The following is an 11,181-nucleotide window of genomic DNA, read 5'->3' as shown; positions in this document are numbered from 1 at the left end:
GCAATGTTAGTCTAAAACTCCGGTCCAGGAATTAGACATGGCTTACTAGCCAGCCAAGCTTTCAGTGAAAGCTTTGGTCCAAAATACTAGACATGGCCAATGGCCAGCCAAGCTTTAGCAGATCATTACTTTCAACAGCAAAATTGATAGAAATCAACAAGCTCTTGTGATGATAAGTTGAAACCTCAGTCCAAAAGATTAGACATGGCTTCACAACCAGCCAGACTTCAACAAATCATCATGAAACTCTAGAATTCATTCTTAAAAACTCTGAAGAACAGAATAGAAAATTTTTTTTGTATTTTTGAAAATTTTTTTTTCGAAAATAAGAAGTAAAAAGCTTAAACATAAAATAAAATTACCTAATCTAAGCAACAAGATGAACCATCAGTTGTCCAAACTCGAACAATCCCCGTCAACGGCGCCAAAAACTTGGTGTTGTTGCCGGACCAAAAACTTGGCACTTTTATTGCCGGAAACAAATGCGAAATTGTTGTTCGTTCAATCTCCGACAACGACGCCAAAAACTTGGTGCACGAAATTGTGATCATCAATGGCGCCAACAACTTGGTACGCACAATTGTAATCTCAACTCTTTATCAGAACTCCGCACAACTAACCAGCAAGTGCACTGGGTCGTCCAAGTAATAAGCCTTACGTGAGAAAGGGTCGATCCAACGGAGACTGTCGGCTTGAAGCAAGCTATGGTCACCTTGTAAATCTCAGTCAGGCGGATTCAAATGGTTATGGAGAATTGATAATTAAAATATGAATAAAACATAAAATAAAGATAGAGATACTTATGTAATTCATTGGTAGGAATTTCAGATAGGCGTATAAAGATGCTTTGTTCCTTCTGAACCTCTACTTTCCTATTGCCTTCTTCCAATCATGCATACTCCTTTCCATGGCAAGCTTTATGTTGGGCATCACCGTTGTCAATGGCTACTTCCCGTCCTCTCAGTGAAAATATTCCAAATGCGCTGTCACCGCACGGCTAATCATCTGTCGGTTCTCGATCATGTTGGAATAGGATCCATTGATCCTTTTGCGTCTGTCACACGCCCAACACTCGCGAGTTTGAAACTCGTCACAGTCATCCCTTCCCAGATCCTACTCAGAATACCACAGACAAGGTTTAGACTTTTCGGATCTCAGGAATGGCCGCCAATAATTCTAGCATATACCACGAAGGTTCTAATCTTAGATTAGAAACCTAAGAGATACACATTCAAGCTTGATTGCATATAGAACGGAAGTGGTTGTCAGGCACGCGTTCATAGGTGAGAATGGTGATGAGTGTCACGAATCATCACATTCATCATATTGAAGAACAAGTGTATATCTTAGAGAAGAAGTAGGCGTGAATTGAATAGAAAAACAGTAGTACTTTGCATTAATTCATGAAGAATAGCAGAGCTCCACACCTTAATCTATGGTGTGTAGAAACTCCACCGTTGAAAATACATAAGAACAAGGTCGAGGCATGGCCGAATGGCCAGCCCTCATAAAGGTCTAAGATAGCATAAGACTAATCAAAGATCAAAAGTCTGTAAATACAATAGCAAAAGGTCCTACTTATAGAGAACTAGTAACCTAGGGTTTACAGAAATGAGTAAATGATGCAGAATCCACTTCCGGGCCCACTTGGTGTGTGTTTGGGCTGAGCATTGAAGCTTTCACGTGTAGAGACTTTTCTTAGAGTTAAACGCCAGCTTTTGTGCCAATTTGGGCGTTTAACTCCAGCTTTTATGCCAGTTCTGGCGTTTTGACGCCAGAATTTCTATGCTGACTTTGAACGCCAGTTTGGGCCATCAAATCTTGGGCAAAGTATGGACTATTATATATTTCTGGAAAGTCCAGAATGTCTACTTTCGAACACAATTGAGAGAGTGCCAATTGGGCTTCTATAGCTCCAGAAAATCCACTTCGAGTGTAGGGAGGTCAGAATCCAACAACATCTGCAGTCCTTTTTCAGCCTCTAAATCAGATTTTTGCTCAGGTCCCTCAATTTCAGCCAGAAAATACCTAAAATCACAGAAAAACACACAAACTCATAGTAAAGTCCAGAAATGTGATTTTTATTTAAAAACTAATAAAAACATAATAAAAACTAGCTTAAATATACTAAAAACATACTAAAAACAATGCCAAAAAGCGTATAAATTATCCGCTCATCAGTGGCAAAGCCAATATATCATACAACTTTCTAAACATCTTTTAGGCTACATTACTATAGCACAATTAGGAATATCAAGGTTAACCTGATTGAATTTTAGAAACAAAGATGAGTGACGCAGGAATATAGAAACAATCAACAAAGAGTAGTACTAGTAAATTTAATCCACTATTCTGAGTTGCTGACTTTCCGAAGCAAAGATTTGAAATCACTTTATCACATTAATTCGAAAACTTAAAACAATTACCAATTAAGTCAATCGTAGTTCTATCTTCCATGGTAACCTCAGAGACAGAAGGTCCCAATTCTAAGAGCGCACATTTTAAACATGCCCATTCAATGCTGCCATATGCAGACAAAAAAGGCAGGTACCTGTAATCAAATTCTAATGTCAACTTACAATCGTCTGACTTCAATAATTTTCAAGTGTCAGAGATGCTTGGTATATAATCCGCAAGGAGGAGGCGAATGCATCTGGTATGACCATTCAAGGCAGCCAAGTGGAGTGTGGTACCTCCGATTAGATAGTCTGCTTTATAAATCTGTAGTCCAATTTAATAACCATTTTCTCACATATGAATTCAACTTAAGTAAATATGGACTAGATTGAATTGTGATTTTTCATGTACCTGACAGCGATAGTTCCTAAGACTGATATCAACTCCAGACTCAAGCAAGAAATATACTATCTACATCAATGCAGAAAAAATCAGTGCATGCTTCCTTACCCTTCTATAACCCCACCTCAAACACACAAACCAAGTAGATATGGAGTTAGAGGATAACCCTTCTATAACCCCTCTACATTACAAATCACACACATAATTTCACTTTCATCCAAATTTGGTAACAATTAGCATTCTATATCCTTTAGTTCTTACACTATTCACACCTAGTAACATTTTGAAAATAAACATTATGAATTGGCTAAATAGTTCTCCTCTTCATATTACCATCTCTAAGTTTTTCCTATTTCAATTACATTATGAAAATAAACAGCTTTATTTTTAGTGATAAACCACAGATCAATAATCAAAATTTATAATCAGTACAATTTAACAATTCATAGTATTTTTTCTTTGAAAATCTCTTTACAGGAATATTCACATTTTTTTTACATGTATATTCTTCTTGCTATCAATTCAGCTACATAACTTGGATGCAAATGGCTTTAAATATTAGTATTTACACATCATCTCATCAATTTTAATTCCATATATATAATAAATCAATATATCATTCCATCCATCAGATTAACCATCATCTAAGTCTGGTCTAGGAAATGACTTAACATTTTTTTATATATATGAAAGGGGGGTTTGAATGATTGACACTAATAGGAACTCAGGAAGAACAAAATCAATCAATATTCTAAAGCCTTAATCAAAACATTAACAGGAACTCAGGAAGAACAAACTCAGAACCATTCACTAACAGAAAGAAAAGAGAGCAAATTTCAAATTTACCTAATCTGAACTTCTAATAACCATATCCCAAATTTCAGAAGAGAAGCAATCTTGATCAGAAATTTCAAATTTCCAATAATCAAAATCCTAAATCCCTAATCATAAATTCTAATATTCAAATCCCTAATCAGAAATTCTAATAACCAAATCCCTAATTAGAAATTCAAAACATATAATTTACCTGAACTCAACTTGAGCAGGGGTTAAAGAAGAGAAGAAGATCAGAGGCAGAAGCAGTCGTTGTCGCCGTCGTCGTTCAGGACTTGAGGGTCAGAGAAGCTTCGTCGCTGTTTGCAGTTGTCGTCGTCGAGAGAGACGTCGTTACTGGGAGCCGAGAAGCAATGCACCACCATCGTGACTCCGAGGATAGGGAGCGGTGACTGGCACCATCATGGTGCTGTTGAGAGACAGAGAGAGGGGTGAGAGAGAAAGAGTGCTACGGTTGGTGAGAGGCACAAAGAGGGATGCGCCGGACAGACTGATGGTGCCGTCGTCAGGGCCTGCGGGGAAGGGATGAGAGGAGACTGAGCTCTGAGGGTGGGATTGTGGCAGGGTCATGGAGAAGGCTTGTGAGGCACAGAGGGTCAGCGGCAATGAGGCACTGAGGCATGCCGCATGTGTATTTCGTGAACTGAATGCGTGCCCTAGGCTAGCATGAAAAGTTCACATAATGATGCTCACCGGGCCAGGCCGGGCCGGGCGACCCGAGCTATGGCCCGGTCCCGGTTTCATGCTTCCTTTTAGTTTCATTATTTTTTTTTGGATTGGTCTCGGACCACTTTGAGTCCGGGCAAATATGCCTCAAAATCCTTCAAGTCGGGGCCAAATCTTCAGATCAGACTGGGCCATATACACCCCTACCTAAAATGAGGCCGTTTCGGGTTTTTCAAAAAATAAATTTATTATTTGAGAATTTTAATAAAATTAGGGTATAGAGTAAGTATTTTTAATAAAATTAGGAGTAATCAAATTATTAAAGTTTTAAATTCTAAGTGAAAAATATCTAAATATTTATAAAATTTATTATTTATTTTCTAACAATTGCAAATTTTACCGGCTTAATGATGAGTATTAGGTTATGGTTGGTTTAGGACTAGTAGAGAGAAAAAAAAATCAGAGATTTATATTTTATACTTAAGGGAGTTTTTCAAAATTTTATTTAAATGGACGAGGATGGAAAACAACAAAATAAAAAATAAAGGTGAGGGTTAGAATTAGAATTTTTATTTTTTATATTTGTTTTTATTTTTAAATTTTAACTATTTTTATTTATGTTTAATAATTAATTTTTTTAATTTAAAAATTTAATTTTTAATCAACATTTAAGACTTAATTATTAGTAAAATTATATATTAATTTTATAAAAAAATATAAAATAATATATACCATTTTTAAAAATAAATCATTTAATCTTTAATTTTTTTTATAAAAATAATTAATTAACACAAATAATATTTTAAAAAATAAAATTTTTAAAATAAAATAAAATTATCTTAAAGATTTTAACATTTTAAAATAATTTTTTTTAGTTACAAAAATTCTTGTATTTTGTAACAAACAAATAACTTGTTAGAAACAATATTGAATTTTGTAACAAATTAATTTTTTGTTACAAAATAATTGGAATTTTAGAAACAAATGGATATTTTGTTACAAAAATATTTTAAACTTTTGCAACAACTTCATCTTTTGTTACAAAATATTTTAAAATTTTGCAACAAAACACTGGTTCGTTACAAAAACCAATATAATTTGTAACAAAAAAATCAAGTCGTTACAAAATATCAAACGTTTTGTAACAAATTGTATTGTTATTACAAAACATTATTATTATGTAACAATTACTAATTTTTGTTACAAAAAAATAATTTTTTGTAACAATTTTAAATTTGTTACAAAGTTTTTGTTACAAATATTCTATTTTCTTGTAGTGATAGCCATTGAATTGACATGCATTAGGATGGTGATTATACCTATGAGTATCCGAAGGTTGTTGCTAATAGGAGTGATCAATTTCTTGAGGCTCCTCCCATCTTGAAGTGTTCCATCCTTGATACATGTTGTGATTAAAGTCCACATTTTCTACAACATAGTGAGAACCAAACTCATAGCCAAAGTGAGAATTCATAGTGGAAAAGCAAAATAAAACTAATCAAAAACTAGAAAACAAGCAAAAGACAAACCTATTCACAATATTCACATATATACAATAACCAATAACATAACGCCATTGCAATTCCCCGGCAACGGTGCCATTTTGATGATTGGATTTTTGATGGTTTAGAATTTCACTATTGAATTCTCGTTGCAAGTATAGTTTCTAAACCAACAAATAATCCTTTCATACAAAAGATTGTTTGTCACAAGTAACAAACCTCTAAATTTATAAACCGAAGTATTCAAACCTCGGGTCGTTCTCCCTAGGAATTACAATAAAGTGTTCTTGTTATTGGTTGAGATATGTTTTGGGGTTTTGAATGAGACACAAGAAAAGTAAATGACAATGAAAATAAACTAACAACTAATAAAGCTCTTGACAAGGTATGAGAACTAGAAGTCCTATCCTAGTTATCTTCCTCAATTGTGACAACAATTATCCATTACTCTCCCACTTAGTTAACCTCTAACCATGGAAGAAAGTCAAGTGGATGAATCAATTTGATTTCTCAAGTCCTAATCAACTCCTAAAGGAAAGACTAGCTTTAGAGGCATTCAAATCAATTAGCAACTTCTAATTATCAATCAACAAAGGAGTTGGATAACTCAAGAGTCACTAATTACTCTACCAAAGGCAAGAGGAGAAAAATCTATACTAAAATCCAACCAAGCATTTTATTAAACACTTAGAAGGCATAAAAGGAAAACATAGTAAATTGACAACAAGAATAGAATCTAACAACAATTATTACAAAGGATTAACAACAACAATCAAAAGGAACACAATTATTATAAATTACCTCAAATTGAATTGGAAGAAAATAGAAGGAACAATAGTAGATCTACAACAAAGCATAGAAACAACATAAAGGAAATTACAATAAAAGAATAGAAGAATGATGATTGCAACAACAAAGAATTGAGAGGTAGAAGAAGATGAAAGCATGATCAAAACCTAGATCTAAGATTATGGACCTAAACCTAATCCTAATTCTAATCCTAGAGAGAAGTGAGAGCTTCTCTCTCTAAAACTAACTAATCCTAATCCTAATGTGTAAAAATGAGCAAAAAATGATGCAAGGTTCCCATTCCCTTCAATCCTTGGTCTTTTTATGCATTTTAGCGCCAAAGTTGGTTGCAAACTGGGCCCCACAGTTCCTCAGAATTCGTTGGGCATGTTTTCTATTTAAAAATCACGTGCGGCCACCGACGCATACGCGTACAGCACGCATGCGCGTCCCTTGAGATTTTCGCGATCCACGCTTGCGCATACATTGCGCGTGCGCATGGATAAATATATCCAAATCTTTGGCTTTTTCATGTGTTCTCCATTTCGCATGCTTTCCTCTTCACTCCTTTGATCCATTCCTAGCCCTTTCTACCTGAAATCACTTAACAAACAAATCAAGGCATCTAGTGGAATCAAAGGTGAATAAAAATCATCAAATTAAAGATCTAAAAGCATGTTTTCACATTTAAGCAAAATTCAAGGGAGAATCACAAAACCATGCTATTTCATTGAATAAATATGAGAAAAGGTTGATAAAATATTCTAAATTCAACACAAGATAAACCCTAAAAATGGGGTTTATCTGTATTCATACGAACCCAAGAAGAACATGGGTGGTTGTCAGGCACGCGGTCTTAGTATGAAGAACGGAGCTGATTGTCACGGATCATCCCATTCATCAAGTTGAAGAGCGAATATACATCTTAGAATTGAATCAAACACGGATTGAAAAGAAACAGTAATACTTTTATTAAGTCATAGAACTCAGCAGGGCTTCTCCCCTCAACCTAAGAGGTTTAGAAACTCATACTGATAGAAAATATAGTGGTAAACGAAAATATGGCATAAAGGTCTTGTATGAGTATGTAAAATATCCCTTAAATACTAAACTAATGACTAAGGATTACATAAGAAAGGGTAAAACAGTCTTTTAGTGCTAAAATCCACTTTTGGGGCCCACTTGGTGAGTGTTTGGGCTAAGCTTTGATGAGATCCACATGCTAGGAGGCCTCTTGGGCGTTGAACGCTAGCTAGGGGGTCCTCTCTGGGCATTTGGACGCTGGTCTCCTCCTTGGGGGCGCTGGACGCCTGGAATGGGGCAAGAGGCTAGTGTTGGACGCCAGTTTTAGGCCTTCTAATCTGAAGCAAAGTATGTACTATTATACATTTCTGGAAAGCTCTGAAGTCAGCTTTCCACTATTGTTGAGAACGCCCAATTGAGACTTCTGTAGCTCCAAAAAAGGTCTTCTGAGTGCAAGGAGGTCAGATTCGGACAGCATCTGCAGTGTTTTCTTTGTCTCTGAATCAGTCTTTTGCTAACTTTTGCTCCAGCTGCTCAATTTCAGCTAGAAAATACCTGAAATTGCACAAAAACACACAAAATCAAAGTAGAATCTAAAAATATGAATTTTACACTAAAACCTATGAAAATATAATAAAAACTAAACAAAACATGCTAAAAATTATATGAAAATGATGCCAAAAAGCGTATAAAATATCCGCTCATCACAACACCAAACTTAAACTGTTGCTTGTCCCCAAGCAACTAAAACACAGGAGGATAAAAAGAAGAGTAAGATATAATAAATATCAGAGTTTTCAATGAAGCTCAGTTTCAATTAGATGAGCGGGACTTAATAGCTTTTTGCTTCTGAATAGTTTTGGCATCTCACTATCCATTGAAACTCAGAAATGTTGGTCTCTTTAGAAACTTAGAATCCAAATCGTATTATTGACTCTCCTAGTTCAGTTCTTTTTTATTCTTGAACACAGCTTTTAGAGTCTTGGCCATGACCCTAACAACTTTGTTTTCCAGTATTACCACCGGATACATAAATGCCACAGACACTTTAACTGGGTGAACCCTTTCAGATTATGATTAAGCATTGCTAGAATCCCCAGATAGAGGTGTTTAGAGTTCTTAAGCACACTCTTAGGATATTTGGATCCTTTTACCCTTGCCTTTTGGTTTAAAGAGCTATTGGCTTTTTCTACTTTTTATTTATTATTGTTCTTTTTCGCTATATATTTTTTTTCGCATGCATATATATATTATTTTTTTTTCTTTTGCAACATGCTTTTCTTTTTCTTTTTGCTGATTTTTCTTGCTTTAAGAATCAATTTTTGGATTTTTTTAGATTACCAATAATACTTTTCCTTTTTCATCATTCTTTCAAGAGCCAACATTCTAAAATTCCAACTTCAAATATGCACTGTTTATTCATACATTCAGAAAACAAAAGAAACGCCACCACATTAAAATAATTGAACTATTCTTATTATATAACTTGAAATTTATGTATCTCTCAATTCTTTTCAATTAAAATTTTCTTTTAAACAAGGTGAGACACATATGGAACATTTTATAACTTTAAGACATAGATGGAAATGATCATGCAATAAGAACAAGAGAACAGAAAATACAATGTAACACCCAATTTTCAGTATGCCTAGATCATACCAGAAACTGAGCGCTACCAACTTGTCCTCCTAATTGTTACCTATTATTTATTATATGAGCCTGATTCATTGTTAAAAGCGTGGTTATTTTGCGAGGTACTTTTTTTTTGAAAACGTTTGGATTAATAATCAGAATCATTCATAATCAATTCACAAATAATAACAGATAAAATAGTTATAAACAACTACATTTATATACATCTCAAACAGTTAACAACATTCAGTTATCCAGCCTTTATTAGAGAAAAGATCTTTAGTTAGAACACCCCTAGATATTGCTAGATAATAACTATATACATATATATATACATACAACATCCTAGGCCCTGACCTATTCAAGAAGTCCCTAAGCTGGCACCCAGGCTAGCCTAGACTCTATAGTCACCTAGTCCCTCTAAACTACTAAAAAGAGGGAAGGTACATTCTAGGTCTTCAAAACTCGAGTCAGGTCGAATGTCATCAAAAGGTGGACGGTCGTCTACTACTCCTCTGCACAATCTTACATTGCAACATGACGTCCCACTGGTACTCCATCAAGTAGCCACATAACAGGAGTCTCGTACACAGGATTTAGGCTAAAGTGCGCATATGAACGGGGTGCAGACGTTGGCTGGTTTTACAGTATATACATATAAAAAGAGAACGAGATTCACCCTAGACTCAGAAGACTACCTAGAGCAAAATCCTCTTTGCGAAACGGTCATCAGTAGATTACGGAAGGGTACTCCAGCTTCCATCTGAAGGGGGAAGGGAGAGAGAAGGGGTAAGAACTGGGGAGTTCTTAGTAGGGCCGGGGTTATTAGTTTAGTTCATTAATTCTGTGTTGTTTAGCAAATAAATAGCAGAATACAGAGAAGCAGTAAATAGAAGATACAGAAAAATATTGAAAATAGATAAAACAGAAAGTAGAACACAAATAAAAGAATACAAGAAAATAAACACAAATACAAAGAATAGAATACAAATAGAGAAAACATACATTCATACAACAGTCACAACATAGGAAATGCACAATCAAGTATGATGCATGTCTAGCCCTAATGCAGGTAATGAGCTCATTTGTCGGTTACATACCTGCTCCCAACGTTACCCGGAGTCTTTTGACCAGGTAAGGCTTCCCTGTTGGCAATACCCATCACAAGAGTCCTTTGACTTGGAGGGCGGAGCTGGTCTGTCCAACATACTCACTGTAAGAGTCCTTTGACTTACAGAAACATATGCTAGTTAAGTGATTTCTCGATACCTATCTAAGAGTCTTCTAACTTATAGAATAGTATTATAGCTAAGTATCCTAGGAAAGCGCTCTCAATGGGGACACCACCATCTATCCGACTACCTCAATGCAGCAGATGAACACACAAATTTCTCTGGAATTGCCTTAATGCAACAAATGACCCTTTCAACAAGCCCTCTATTTGTTCTCTATTCTCCTTATTATCATATTACTCTTTTCTCTTTGTCTTTTTACTCTGCTGTGATTACTCTTTTCTCTGTATCCCTTTTTTCTGCTCTGGTTACTCTTTTTTCTGTTTAACGTATGTATTTAAAGTTTATGTAAATTTCAGTATGAATAGTTAGCCTGTCCCAAGTATAGGTTCATTAAGTCTATACTGAAACAGTTTAACTTTCATATTATACCTAACCCTAGGCGCAACTCAAGAACTAACTATGTTGCTCCTAGTTTGTTCACTAATCTCTGTTTGTTTCTGTCATTAAAACTTTACAGACTTTTTCTTCGATTTTTATCTTTTCTTCAACCTTTTATCTTTCCTTTGTCTTTGCCTCACTAATATAATTTTTTATTTTTTATTACGCCTTTTCCGTCAAAAAACATTTTAGAAATCTTTCTGTTAAAATTTAAGTTTTAGAGTATTAATGGAAGTATTTTATGAATCCTTCACCATTATTGT

The sequence above is a fragment of the Arachis ipaensis genome, chromosome B05 (genome assembly GCF_000816755.2).
Source record: "Arachis ipaensis cultivar K30076 chromosome B05, Araip1.1, whole genome shotgun sequence".
Classification (NCBI taxonomy): domain Eukaryota; kingdom Viridiplantae; phylum Streptophyta; class Magnoliopsida; order Fabales; family Fabaceae; genus Arachis; species Arachis ipaensis.
This window is presented reverse-complemented; position numbering follows the sequence as displayed.